This window comes from Clupea harengus, unplaced genomic scaffold (assembly GCF_900700415.2).
Source record: "Clupea harengus unplaced genomic scaffold, Ch_v2.0.2, whole genome shotgun sequence".
In the NCBI taxonomy this organism is placed as follows: Eukaryota; Metazoa; Chordata; class Actinopteri; order Clupeiformes; family Clupeidae; genus Clupea; species Clupea harengus.
Window position 1 is genome coordinate 5,001 of NW_024880214.1, and position 14,552 is coordinate 19,552.

Sequence of the window (14,552 nt, forward strand, 5' to 3'; positions counted from 1 at the left end):
CTGTCTGTCTGTCTGTCTGTCTGTCTGTGTGTCTGCCTGCCTGTCTGTCTGCACGTCCCGAGCCACGTGAGCTTCATGAGGCCGACTTTGTCAGGCAGTAATTGCTTACGGCCATACCACACTGAGCACGCCCGATCTCGTCCGATCTCGGAAGCTAAGCAGTGTCGGGCCTGGTTAGTACTTGGATGGGAGACCGCCTGGGAATACCAGGTGCTGTAAGCTTTTCTGTCTCTGCCTCCCAGCGCGCCCCTGCTGGCCGCAGCAGTCAGCACAATTCAGCCAGTTAAACTTGGAACACTCTTTTGTGTTTTTTTTTTTCTTTCTTTCTTTCTGCCTGTCTGTTATGTCTGTCTGTCTGTCTGTCTGTCTGTCTGTCTGTCTGTCTGTGTGTCTGCCTGCCTGTCTGTCTGCACGTCCCGAGCCACGTGAGCTTCATGAGGCCGACTTTGTCAGGCAGTAATTGCTTACGGCCATACCACACTGAGCACGCCCGATCTCGTCCGATCTCGGAAGCTAAGCAGTGTCGGGCCTGGTTAGTACTTGGATGGGAGACCGCCTGGGAATACCAGGTGCTGTAAGCTTTTCTGTCTCTGCCTCCCAGCGCGCCCCTGCTGGCCGCAGCAGTCAGCACAATTCAGCCAGTTAAACTTGGACACTCTTTTGTGTTTTTTTTTTTCTTTCTTTCTTTCTGCCTGTCTGGTTTAGTCTGTCTGTCTGTCTGTCTGTCCTGTCTGTCTGTCTGTCTGTCTGTGTGTTGTCTGCCTGCCTGTCTGTCTGCACTTCCCGAGCACGTGAGCTTTATAGGCCGACTTTGTCAGGCAGTAATTGCTTACGCCATACCACACTGAGCACGCGCCGATCTCGTCCGATCTCGGAAGCAAAGCAGTGTCGGGCCTGGTTAGTACTTGGATGGGGAGACCGCCTGCGGAATACCAGGTCTGTAAGCTTTTCTGTCTCTGGCCTCCCAGCGCGCCCCTGCTGGCGCAGCCAGTCAGCACAATTCAGCCAGTTAACCTTGGAACACTCTTTTGTGTTTTTTTTCTTTCTTTCTTTCTGCCTGTCTGTTAGTCTGTCTGTCTGTCTGTCTGTCTGTCTGTCTGTCTGTCTGTCTGTCTGTCTGTCTGTCTGTCTCTGTCTAGCCACGTGCCTCTATCAGGCCGACTTTGTAAGGCAGTAATTGCTTACGGCCATTACCACACTGAGCACGCCCGATCTCGTCCGATCTCGGAAGCTAAGCAGTGTCGGGCCTGGTTAGTACTTGGATGGGAGACCGCCTGGGAATACCAGGTGCTGTAAGCTTTTCTGTCTCTGCTCCCAGCGCGCCCCTGCTGGCCGCAGCAGTCAGCACAATTCAGCCAGTTGAACTTGGAACACTCTTTTGTGTTTTTTTTTTTCTTTCTTTCTTTCTGCCTGTCTGTTAGTCTGTCTGTCTGTCTATCTGTCTGTCTGCCTGCCTGTCTGTCTGCACGTCCCGAGCCACGTGAGCTTCATGAGGCCGACTTTGTCAGGCAGTAATTGCTTACGGCCATACCACACTGAGCACGCCAAATTTCGTGAGATTCCGAAGTTGTTTGTTGGCAGTAGTAGAAGGAGAAAGGCTCCTTCCAGTTCGTTTGTTTATTGTTTGTGCATTTGATTTTTGTCTTTAGTAAGTTTGTTTGTTAGTGTCAGTTTAGTTTATTTGTTCTGAAAGGGAACCCTGCAGTTTTTTAACTGTTAGGGCGAACTTGAAAGTTCAAACTTTTTTCACAATGGACGGACCTCGCGGCACTGAACACGGAATGAAAAAAGGTAAAAGAGATAAGGATTTACCCTCAAAAACGGACGGCAGCAAGGCATCGACCAAGGACAACGGCAAAAAGACAACGGATTTAAACAAAGGTGAACAACGGACTGACACACGGCTAAATGACAACGGACTGGATAAAAGGATTACGAGCAAGCCTAATGATTCAAACACGGACGGTGCAACGGCAATGAATACGGATAATGGCAGCACGACAACGAGAAATAAAATGGATTTAAATAAAAGCAAATAACGGACTGATACACGGCTGAATGACAAAGGACTGGATAAAAGGAGTATGGCATACGACAACGAGAAGGAAAGTGGACTTAAATAAAGACGAACAACGGATGGATAAAGGGCTTCACGAAAACGGACTGGATGAAAGGATTACGAGCAAGCCTAATGATTTAAACACGGACTGCATAACGGTAAGAACTCTGGATAACGGCAATACAACAACGACAAGGAAAGTAGATCTAAACAATGACGAACGAAGGACGGATGAAAGGAAAAACGAAAACGGACTGGATAAAATGATTACGAGTGAGGCAAATGATTCAAACATGGTTGCGAAGGATGCAGGAAAAGATATTGAAAATGAGAGCGATGGAGTAAAGGAGATGAGGAACGAGGATGCAGGAAGGAAAAATGCTGAGAGTGGGGTGGAAAGCAGAGAAACATGGCGAAATGAGCCAGACCAAAGCAACGAAAAAGGTAAAGATCACAATGAACTTTATTATGAAAATAATACTGACAAAGAAAGTGTGGGATATTTTAATATGATTCAGAAGGAAGGTCAGATAATTACACTCTAAAACACGATGTTAGAAAAGGGGTTTGGCCCACCGGGTAGAGGATGGGTCATGATACACATTTTAAGCTTTCTGATTGGATGGAGTCAGGTTAGGGGTTAATGATGTGATTGGATACAGGGTCAGCCAGTCAAAGCTGAAGTGGGAGTGTCAGAAGAGGTTTAAATGGCAGCGCGGGACTGTAGGCAGACAGAAACATTCTAGAACTTTCTCTTATTGTTGTTTAAGATCTTCAATAAACCCTGCTTAAATGGGACCGCGTGTGTGTATATTTTAGACACGACATATTTGGTGACTTCGACGGTGATAGTGAAAAGACGAGGGCACCTGGTTCAGGCCGATTCAGCCCTATCCGGGAGGCCTCCTTTAAAAAAAAGGTAAGCATTTTGCTTATTAGCGGCTGGTGGTTGAACCGGAGCTGAACTTTGTGGTGTCGGTCTTTGCTAAAACGAAAACGCAGCCTGGAGGTGCCCAGTAAATGTGAATTCTTTAAGCACGGTATAGTCGCTATTTTTGGTTCGCAACCAATGTTATAAGCAGTTCACACAATAAGGAGTGAATTACTTGTTGTCGCATGTTCTGGCTTTTATGGGAGATTTAGCAGTTCAAATAGAACTAAGCAGTACGGTGCTGTTTTATCGCATGTTCTGGCTTATATGGGAAATTGTGTATCATAAGGCAGTTCAAATAGCGGACTATTGAAATATCCACTATCGCATGTTCTGGCCTTTATGGGATTTAGGTTATATTAAAAGCAGTTCAAATAAGCCTTAATAACCTACTGAGTTATTGGTTTATCGCATGTGCTGGCTTTATTGAGAATACATACGTTGAGTTACTTGAAACAGTAAGGTAGTGGGTATTGAATGAGCCGTGTTACACGTGTGAGATCACGTGAACGCGAGGTATTTGTGGAAACGGAAATTCCGTTGGAATTGATGTGAATGAATGCGTATAATCACTGTAGACAAAATATTAAAGTTCTAAATAAATATCAGTGATTAATGAGGAGCATAATAGGAAAAATGCTCCAGTCGTGTGAAAGTGGATGAATGAATTGAATTTAAGTTGCAGTTAAATTTGAACGACGACCGGTTGAAGTACAAGTCGTGGGGAAAGTTTATCTGGTGATTGTATAAAATATCACATCGCCTTATGTTGCAGTTAATTTTGATAAACTTACTGTATTGATACAGGAGCCAAGTCATTTTCGACTGTTATTAGATTATTTGACCATATATGAACACTGCGTGGTTTTTGTCCACTTTGGCTGGAATGTTTTGTTGGATCTACCAGACAAAGGGATTTAAAAAATCGTGTTGTAATCAGTATTGAAAACATATAATACAACCCAGACTAGTTTGTTTCATTGTAATAGAGGAATTGTTGGTTCCGCTGTTCTTAAAACGAACGAAACTGGAAATTGTAGTATTAGCGCAAGATACATTCTGGTGTTGATTGTGCTGTAATTAATAATACAGGGATATTTTTAGTTTCGCATACACGCATTGGAAAATTCGTATAATACGAAAGAAAACTTGCGTCAAAGGGAAATCTAAAGCCTGTTTAGGGAACTAAGGTTGGCTATAGCTGCTCTGGATGAAAAGATAACATTGTTCACACGTGGTAAAGTTCAAACTTTTAAAGATTAGTTGTTTATTGGTTGCTGAAGGTTTGAATTAAGTGGTAATACTGTGGGTAATTGTAGTTGGTTAAAAGGATTTGGTAACTATATATAATTATAAACGAAAAGTGAGTTTAAGGTTGTATTTTGAGACCATTATAACATCGGTGAGGGGCGGCAATTGCATTGTTGTGTGGTACACGTGGCTGTGTTTGGTATCGTCCTTTGTTTCAGGAAACCACGTGGGAAGTATTTCTGTGTGGGCCTGTATTTTTGTAAGGGGGTTGGGGGTTTCCCTCAAATTTCATGTACACTTGTTAAGAGACAGCAGGAGTTACATATTTTCACAATATATATGAATTTAGCAAAAGAAAATCATATGGAGCATAGGCAAGTGTTAGCACAATCTGCAGATGAGTTTGGAAGAGGCAGGGGGAAAATGGAGGCCGGAGATGAGCAGATGGCCCGGAGACTGATTGATAGGGGGAAGGTGTATTGAATGCTTTGTTGGAAGAGACAGTGCAATGGAGGCAAAGCACCTTTTGCCTGGCCAGGTGTTTCAAAGTCTTAAGAATGTTAATTCAGCAGTGGGGGAAGTTCCTTTTTTGTCAGGGATGGTAGAGGAAGCTGTGAGTTATGACCAATTGACTGCAGGATATCGAGAGGTGTTTAAACTGGGATTTCAAATGGGTTACGAGACACAGAAGAAAGAGAGAATGATGGTTGAGAGTAAGTTTACGAAGTTAAAACATTCTTTGATGCAAAAGGAGATGGGAGAGCAGAGAGATACTAGTCCACAGGCGGGTAACCCCGGTGGCTTTGTTTCCCTGCATGAAGGGCCATGGTTAAATTCAGGTTTAATTCAGTCTAATGGGAGAAAGATACCACACCAGGTTATGGCTTTGCAAGGACCCATTGCATATCAAATTAAACAGATTTACTGGATAGGTTTATTTGGATTGGAATGGGAGGATAGGATCTGGAGTGAGTGGGGACCTTTTATTCATGAGTGGCATGGTAGTCTCAGAAAGCCTAGGTATCCAACTCATTGTACTATCATGGTGGGAGAAGCTCCATGTGATGCGCGAAAGGTGGAGAGAGATGAAAGATGGAGAGTAGCATTGAATGGAAGGAAACAGATCAAAGTTAGGGCTGTGGGTATAATTGTAGGACCAGAAGGAGTAGGAGTGGAGGCTAAGTTGGATCCTCAATTGTACACTAAAGCATATGATATGCCGAATGCCACACCGTACATTACACTTAAAGTGGGCATAGGATTTAGGGACAGAGACGTTGGTCATATGATGGTGAGAGCCAAAGCTAGTGTATGGGTGTCAGCAGAAGGGTTAGTGAAAGAGGGGGTTAGGATGTCAAAAGATAACACCTTAATGCAGATCAGGCATTCAGTTAAGTTGGAAGGGGAGCCATGGGAAGTAGAGGTGATTGAGTGAGAGAGGATAGAGGAGGAATATACAGTGGGTGACTTTTATGGGAATCCATACGGTATATATGATGGGTATGAAGGAATAGGTATTGAAATGTTGAATACATGGGTGTTGCTTGAGGATTGTAGCTTGGTGGAAGTGAGTGGAATTGGATCGTGTATAGAATGGGAATTAGTGGGATTAAACAAATAAGGTAATTGACAGATTGAATAAAGCACAGTTATATATTGCATAGCATATAATACATTTTGACAATTGCTCCTGGCTGATGGTAATCTGTGAGTTTCACACATAGGATTATTTACGGTTTATGAATATGAAATTGGGTTTGCTGGTAAAAAATACATGTGTGATGCATATTGGGTTGAAAGGTTGATTAAGTAGTGGATGAATGCTGAGAGTTGGATAGTCGCAGCTGGAGTGTAGAAATGTTATTTTGACAAGGATATGGAATGGGTGCTTGGTTGATGACTTTGATAACAATCTGCATTGAAAGTTTTTTGTTTGCAGGCCAGCAGCAGGAGAGATAGTGGAGAAGATAGCACAGAGGGTTAAGGAATGTAGTGGTTGGTACAGCTGTTGTTGAAGAAAGGACCCCTGCGTCCCCCTCTGGTTCATACACAAAAGGCCCTCGGGTTACAAGTGATAAGACTGTTGGCCCAGGTGTGGCACTGGGGTCATGGGAAGCCAGGCAGGGGTAGGTAAGAAGTATGGTTATTTAGCAACAGGACGTCAGGAAAGGGTTAAGAGAAAGTTTATTGGAGAGAGTGAGAAAACAAGAGATTGATAGAGCTTAGCGGGGGTATAGAAGAGAGTTTTGGAAGTAATTAATATGACTAAGGGATAAACTGATAAGAAAGAGCAGGAGGCAAAAGGGGTATATGGAGGTATGTTATGTAGTAAGAAAAGTTAAAGTTAGAATGGGCTATAGATAAGGACTTTTAAATGAATAATTGAGGGTTTAAAACATTAGATCATTTCTTGAAATAAAATTAAAAACAGGGTAATTACATATGTATAGATTGAGGGAATAGGAAAATGGATAGACAGAAGGAAAGTGGTTTGAAGGAGGTACATGGAAAGTAAGAATGAGAAGGTAAATGGGAAGTTAAAGAGGGGTAGGATATGTTATGTTTCATTTATCAATATTCTAGGTATACAGATGAGAGGAGTGACAGAGAGAAGGGGAGCCGTGTGCAAGTGTCAGTGGAACCTGAAAGCAAGCCAGGTTGAGGATGGAACTAGATGGCTGATACCTAAGGTTGATGTAAGGAATTGTGTGGGGGTTTTGGTGTTAACTCCTTGTTAGTATATATGAAAATAACATGGTTTTTAAGTGTCTCTTACAGATTTGGGGGAACCTTCTGAAGTGGTTTGGGCTGAGGAGCCGCAGGAACTGAATGGTTTGTTTGTAGTTGCATTGGGGGATGGGCGATAGGAAGGAGTGACATGCCCTTTGAAGTATTGGTATATGGTGTGAGTGGGGTGATGTTAGTATTCAAGCCAGGTTATAGCCAACAAGGTAAGATCCTTTGTCATTATAAATGTGACTAAGGGGGGTGAGTCTTTATGCTTTGATAAGCCACGTGGGCAGGGTTTCCTTCGAGATAGTGTTTCAGCAATTAATTTATAGCCAAACTTAGTGATAAAGATATAATGTACATAGGTGATGTATTTATTTCAAGGGATACGACCAAATTGATTTAAAAGAGGGGTAAACTGCAGGCTTGGTAAACTATGGAGCTGCTATTGTGGCCAGATGGCAACTCTATACATGTTATCTGCTTTGTTCATTTGCACGCACTTTTTAGTTTTCAGTGCGTAAGGGGGGAGGTATTAGGAAAATTAAATTTATGGGGTTTTGGTCACCCTATTTATGGGAGGTTTTGGGATGAAATTTTGCATAATGCTATGGTTGTAGCATCTATAATAAGGAATAAAGGAGTGGAGATCAAACCTCGGGGAATGTTATGGGGTGTGGGTACAGGTTATACCCACTGATATGTTTCTTTAATCTTTTTTATGGCTCAGGAATGAAGGATAACTTGGTACCTGAGCTCAGCGGGAAATATATAAGTGAATGCCAGGGATTTGGCCGCTGAATCTTATTGTTCCATTTGGAATGTGTTATACTGAAAGGTATAAGTGTATAGATATGACAAGGGAAATAGAGATATTATAGTAATGGATGGGTTTTTTATATGATGGGTTAAGGTGTGTCTGAGGACAGGACTGAAGCTAAGAGATGGTAAGTGTCATGAGCTGTGGGGGAGATAATGTAGCTGAATGGATGGTAGTTTATTTAAGGAGTTAAAGTTAGGGGAAATAGACAATCATAATGGAGAAAATGAAAATTGTCTATAATTATATGTAAGGTAACTAGGTAAACTACTAAATCTTTAAGTCTACATGAGGCAGGAGCGCTGCACGGAGCAGTCATGCGCTGGGACACAGGAGTGAACTGGAGGAGTGTGAGAGAATGGATGAACTGAAGGTGGGTCAGCTGCAGACAATCATGGGTGTGATTGGAGACATGCAGCTGGAAGTGTGAATGTCGTGGAAGGAACGGGTGTGTGAGTGTGCTGAAGGGGAGCTGCTGAAGCACACTTCAGCACAAACTTAAAGGTGGAAGCTTATGGACTGGTCCAGTCGGGAGACTGGTGATGGGTTAAGGTTCTTAAAACAAGAGTCTCCAGCCAATAGGGCTGAGAGGTGAAGGGGTTAAGTGTGTTGTATCGTATTAACTGTTTTGCAGGACCACTAGGCGGTGGGACTACCACAATTCGAGGGAGCTGAGTTGGAGTGGGGACCATTCAGATGTAGCAGCTCGACCTGGGTGAAGGGCTGCCAAGGTCATGGACATGCTGCAGTGGATGGATGTGTCTACCCTTGGGGGAAGGAAACTGATGGAACATGGTCAGAGGAGGCTTTCCGGCGGATTCAGATGGAAGACCTCATCAGTGGAACTTATAAGAAGATGTTTGTTGTGGGACATCCATAACAATTCTACAACAGCACGCAGAACATTCATACATATTAAGACTGTACCACCTGCATAACATTGCATACATAATTGGATATGTATTGTTTATATTTATATTGCTTGTTTTGTTTGTTTTAATGTTTGGTTTTCTGTATGTTTGTTTGTATTGTATTTTTGTATGTTTCTTTATATGTTACACAACACAGCATTCAGAAACTGATGGAAAAGAGGATGTGCATGGTTGCCTTCCGCAGCCTGCGGAATGCAGGTGTCGCTGTACAGGACAGGGCAATGGGTCCAGTTTTTACCTTAAAATAAGAAGGTTTTTGTTCTCATCTGTGGGGATAGGGGCATGGCATCTCAGGAGTAAAGGAACACCAGAATGTGGATACTGATATTGTTAGACCTAAGTTTATCCATGTGAATGGAGACTGAACAAAACACACAACACTGCATACACGATAAGATGGTTGTATTACATTTTGTATGTTCAGTAAAAACTACTGTATGCTCATCTAGGACAATCCTAGTGAGACTGTTGTATTGTATGGGGTTATTAATATTGAGTTAGATGAAGTGAATAGACTGTTTAAAATAATGCTAAAACTGGGTTTTTATGTATAGGAGTTCAAATGTACTTGTTTCATCATATGATAGATTGATAGTGTGTATTTGATAGAGTTATGAAAATATGGTTTAGTGTGTCCAAATGGACACAAAGGGGGGAATATGTGGGATATTTTAATATGATTCAGAAGGAAGGTCAGATAATTACACTCTAAAACACGATGTTAGAAAAGGGGTTTGGCCCACCGGGTAGAGGATGGGTCATGATACACATTTTAAGCTTTCTGATTGGATGGAGTCAGGTTAGGGGTTAATGATGTGATTGGATACAGGGTCAGCCAGTCAAAGCTGAAGTGGGAGTGTCAGATGAGGTTTAAATGGCAGCGCGGGACTGTAGGCAGACAGAAACATTCTAGAACTTTCTCTTATTGTTGTTTAAGATCTTCAATAAACCCTGCTTAAAGAGTTCACCATCTGCTGTTCGACTCCTGCTTAAATGGGACCGCGTGTGTGTATATTTTAGACACGACAAAAGCAAGGATAAAAGACATGAGGGGAAAAGGCCGGGACTATGGCAAAGAGCATATTCCAAAGAAATTACACTGGTTTTAGAAACTGAAGATATTGATGGTGTTAACACTATAAAACTAATAAAAGAAATAAAGAACGTTGTAGGGCCTGGAAAACTCTCTGCTCTGAGACCCAGGCCAAATAAACAATATGAGGCAACATTTGAGAGCTTAGAAGACTGCGATCTCCTGGAGGATGGAGGTCTAATGGTTAATGGAATAAGGGTGGAAGTGAAGAGGCTGTACAGAAGCGAGGTAATGGTCTCCTTTCTTCACTTGCCCCCATATACAACAGATACAGAAGTGCTAGAAAAACTACTGAAGTGGGGAGTTGAACCCATCCTCCCCCTAAGGCGGCGTTACTACCCGGGCACGTCAGTGGCAGATGGCACACGTTATATTAAAGTCAGATTCCCAAAAGAAGTAGCATCGTTGCCCTACAGTGCGAGGTTCCATACACCTGACGGGCCTCAGTACTGTAGGGTAATCCATGACCGGCAGGTGAAGCTATGTAGACTGTGCCTACAACCGGGGCACATTATGAGAAACTGCCCTGAGTTCACCTGCCGGGAATGCCTGCAACAAGGCCATTATGCCCGGGAGTGCGCCGCCCCGAAATGCCCCGACTGCCGCCGTGCTTTCATTAAATGCAAGTGCACTATCTCGGAGGAGGAGAGTGAAGGAGAAAATGTGGAGGAAGAGCAGGAGAGCATGGCGGGGTCGGAGGTGGAGGGGGAGGATGAGAGAAGCTCCTCAGAGGAGCAATCGGAGGATGAGGAATTCCCCTGTGCTCAGCCGCATAGAGACCCGGTGCCTGGGGAGAAGCAAGATGAACTGTGTATGGAGAGCTCAGGCATCGGTGTCCTGGAGGGCATATGTGCGGCTGGAGGCACGGGGGAAATGGGGCAGGTGGAGGAGGAGACCCAGCAGATGGAGATACATGGGGGAAAAAAGGACATAGAGAAACGGCAGAGGGAGAGTGATGGTGAAATGGATGACCAGGATTTTAACAGACTGTCGCAACTGAAACAAAGGAAGGTAAAGCCACAATTAAATATCAAAGGGGTGTTGGAGGATCAAGAGAGAAGGAGGAGTGTGAGGAGAAACGAACTTGCGGGAAGGGGAGGGGGGGAAAAACAGAAATGTTGGGACTTAAAATGAGGGGTTTTAATTTTGGTATTTGTTTATTTATTATTTTAATGGTGTGGGATTTTATTTCTATTAATGTAAGAGGAGGGATTAATCCTGTGAAGTTACAAAGAATGGTTAAAGAAACAGAACGAAATGATGTAATTTTAATACAGGAAAGTAACTGGACAAAAGAAGCAGGAGAAGGTTTTAAAAGAAGATGGGATGGAGAAGTATTTTATAATAACAGTGATAAAAAAGGAAGAGGAGTGGCTTTTTCAATAAAGAGAGATGTGTGTGAGAAGGTAACAGAAATATACAGTGATAAAGAAGGGAACATTTTAACAATAACAATGGAAGAAAATAACGAAGAAATAACAGTTTGTAATATACACACACCAAATGAAGACAAGGAAAGGGTGGATTTTTTTAAGAAACTCCGGATTCTAATAGAAGGCTGGGGAGAAACAATAGTCATGGGGGATTTTAACACAATTTTAGAAAGAGTAGATATTGAAGAAAATGTGGTTTTTAAGACAGACAGAGGAAGAAAAGAATTAAAAGACTTGATGGAGATGTGTGAAATGAGCGACATATGGAGAGAAAGAAACAAAGAAGTGAGGAAGTATAGTACAGTGCAAATAGTAAAAGATAAAATAAAACAAAGCAGAATAGACATGGTTTTAATAAAGAAAACTTTAAGTGAATATGTGAAAAGGGTATATTATAAAAGATGTGGTTTTAGCGATCATGAATATGTATTTTTAAAGCTGGATTTGAATAAGGTGGAAAGGGGACCGGGTATTTGGCTTTTAAACACAGAGATTTTAAAAGACAATGTATACAAAATGGAGGTTGGAGAAATGATTTTAAGCAGCATAAAAGAAATGGGAGATTATGGGGACAGTTTGGGTGTTTGGTGGGATAATTTAAAATATGAAATAAAGAAATATTCGATAGGTTTTAGTCAAAAAAGAAGTAAAGAGAGGAAAATGAAGGAAGTTCAAGTTCAAGTTCAAGTTTATTATCATTTACTCATAAACAGCATTTATCAGTAATGAAATTCTTTGTGCTCAGTATCCGTTCAACTTAGAGAATAAATAAATTAAATACTGGAGAATGGAGAAAAAGGGGAGGAAAAAGAGAAACAAATTGTAGTGCAAAAAGATATTTCAAGGACAGTTCAGCATCCTGATGGCATGTGGGTAAAAACTATCCCTGTATCTGCTGGTACGGGACCTTATACTCTTGTATCGCCTTCCAGAAGGCAGGAGGGAGAAAAGACTGTGGCAGGGATGACTAGGGTCAAAAATGATCCGCTTGGCCTTCCTCCTGCAGCGCTGGCTGTAAAGGTCCTGGATGGATGGCAATGCAGTCCTTGTAATACGCTGTGCAGATTTGACCACTCTTTGTAGTGTCTTCCTGTCCTGGGCAGTGCTGTTGCCAAACCATGTTGTAATTCCACCAGTCAGTATGCTCTCAATGGTGCAGCGGTAAAAATTGGTCAGTACAGTGCAGTCCATGCCAAATTTCCGCAGTCGCCGCAGAAAAAAGAGCCTCTGTTTCGCTGTCCTTGTAACCACACCAATATGGTGTGTCCAGCTCAGATCCTCGCTGATATTGATACCAAGAAATCTGAAACTTTTGACTCTCTCCACAGCCGTGCCCCCGATGTGAATGGGTGCATGTTCTCCCTGCAGCCGCCTGTAGTCCACTATCAACTCCTTGGTTTTTGCTACATTAAGCAGCAGGCTGTTATCCTGACACCAAGATGTCATTGTTGCCACCTCTGCTCTGTAGGCAGACTCATCACCATTCTTGATGCAGCCGATAATGGTGGTGTCATCAGCAAACTTAATGATGGTGTTGGAGCTGTTAGTGGTTGCACAATCATAGGTGAACAGGGAGTACAACAGTGGGCTTAACACACAACCCTGTGGGGCACCAGTGCTGAGTGTTAGACTGGTTGAGGTGATGTTACCTAGCCGTACTGCCTGTGGCCTGTCTGTCAGGAAGTTCAGTATCCAGCTGCACATGGAGGGACTGATGTTCAGGTCCTGTAGTTTCATGATGAGCCTGGATGGTACTATGGTGTTGAAGGCGGAGCTGAAGTCGATGAAGAGCATCCGCACGTACGTGTTGTTCTGATCCAGGTGAGAGAGAGCAGTGTTCAAGGCCAAAGCTACAGCATCATCTGTAGACCTGTTCGGCCTATATGCAAACTGGAGTGGGTCTAATGCAGGTGACAGGCAGGATGTAATGTGGTCTTTGACTAACCTCTCAAAGCATTTCATCACAACAGACGTGAGTGCGACAGGGCGGTAATCATTGAGACAGCTCACTGATGGTTTCTTAGGGACTGGGATGATGGTGGCCCTCTTGAAGCTATTGGGCACGACAGACTGGGACAGGGAGAGGTTAAAGATGTCACTGAACACCTCTGCCAGTTCAGGAGCACAGGCCTTGAGAACACGGCCAGGGATGTTGTCAGGTCCTGGAGCTTTATGCACATTCACTCTCCTGAATGACTTGCACACATCAGTCACAGATACCTGGAGAGGGAAGCTGTCTTGCTCCAGCAGTACCTCTGACCTGGTGTGGGACTCAAATCGAGCATAAAAGGTGTTCAGCTCTTCTGCAAGAGAAACAGAGACCTCTGCTTGATGGCTCTTTCCTTCATAATCAGTGATAGTCTTCAACCCACTCCACATGTCTCTGGTGTTGGATCCTGTGTAATAACACCCCACTTTCTCTCTGTACTGTCTCTTTGCCAGCTTGATGGTTTTTCTGAGTTCATATCGGGCTATTTTGTACTCACATGGGTCTCCAGAATGATAGGCTGCTGTACGGGCTTTGAGTGCTGAAGACACTTCTCCATTCACCCATGGCTTCTGGTTTGGAAAAGTTCTGACGTTCATTCGCTGTACAACGTCATCAATGCACTTACATATATAGCCTAATACAAATTCAGTGTATTCATGGATGTTAACAGCGGCATCCCAAAAAATTCCCCAGTCTGTTGTTTGAAAACAGTCACATAGTGCCTCATCTGACTGCTCTGTCCAGCGCTGTATCGAGCGAATCACAGGCTTTTCACGTTTCAGCTTCTGCCTATAGCATGGTAGTAGGAGAACAGAGGATTGATCCGATTTGCCGAAGGCAGGACGGGGGCGGGCTTTGTACGCATGACTGTACGGCGAGTAGGCATGATCCAGGATGTTTTCACCTCGAGTTTGAAAGTTAACGTGTTGGTGATACTTCGGTAAAACTTTCCTGAGGTTGGCTTTGTTGAAGTCGCCTGCCACAATGAATGCAGCCTCTGGGTGTAGAGTTTCCTGCCGATCGATGATTTCATACAGTTCATCCATAGCCCGTTTGGTGTCAGCTTGGGGTGGAACGTAAACAGCGACCAAAACAACTGCAGAGAATTCCCTGGGCAGATAAAATGGTCTGCACTTGACCATTAGATGTTCGAGGTCAGGTGAGCAGCCCGACAATGTTTTTTGCGCATCCACACACCACTGGTTGTTAATCAGGATACACACACCACCTCCTCTATTCTTGCCCGAATCAACTGTTCTGTCCTGCCGATGAATGGAGAGGCCACCGGGTAGGATGGCAGAGTCTGAAATTGA

General features: G+C 43.3%; 3 non-coding genes and 1 pseudogene across 3 annotated transcripts; all 4 read left to right on the top strand.

The window, feature by feature from the left end:
- Positions 1-103: 103 nt before the first annotated feature.
- LOC122131613 lies at positions 104-222 on the top strand. The gene has a single exon (XR_006152108.1). It is a non-coding gene; the product is annotated as a 5S ribosomal RNA (ribosomal RNA).
- A 240-nt stretch (positions 223-462) lies between these two features.
- Positions 463-581, top strand: LOC122131614. The gene has a single exon (XR_006152109.1). It is a non-coding gene; the product is annotated as a 5S ribosomal RNA (ribosomal RNA).
- A 246-nt stretch (positions 582-827) lies between these two features.
- LOC122131626 lies at positions 828-947 on the top strand (annotated as a pseudogene).
- A 232-nt stretch (positions 948-1,179) lies between these two features.
- Positions 1,180-1,299, top strand: LOC122131617. The gene has a single exon (XR_006152112.1). It is a non-coding gene; the product is annotated as a 5S ribosomal RNA (ribosomal RNA).
- The last annotated feature ends 13,253 nt before the right edge of the window (positions 1,300-14,552 follow it).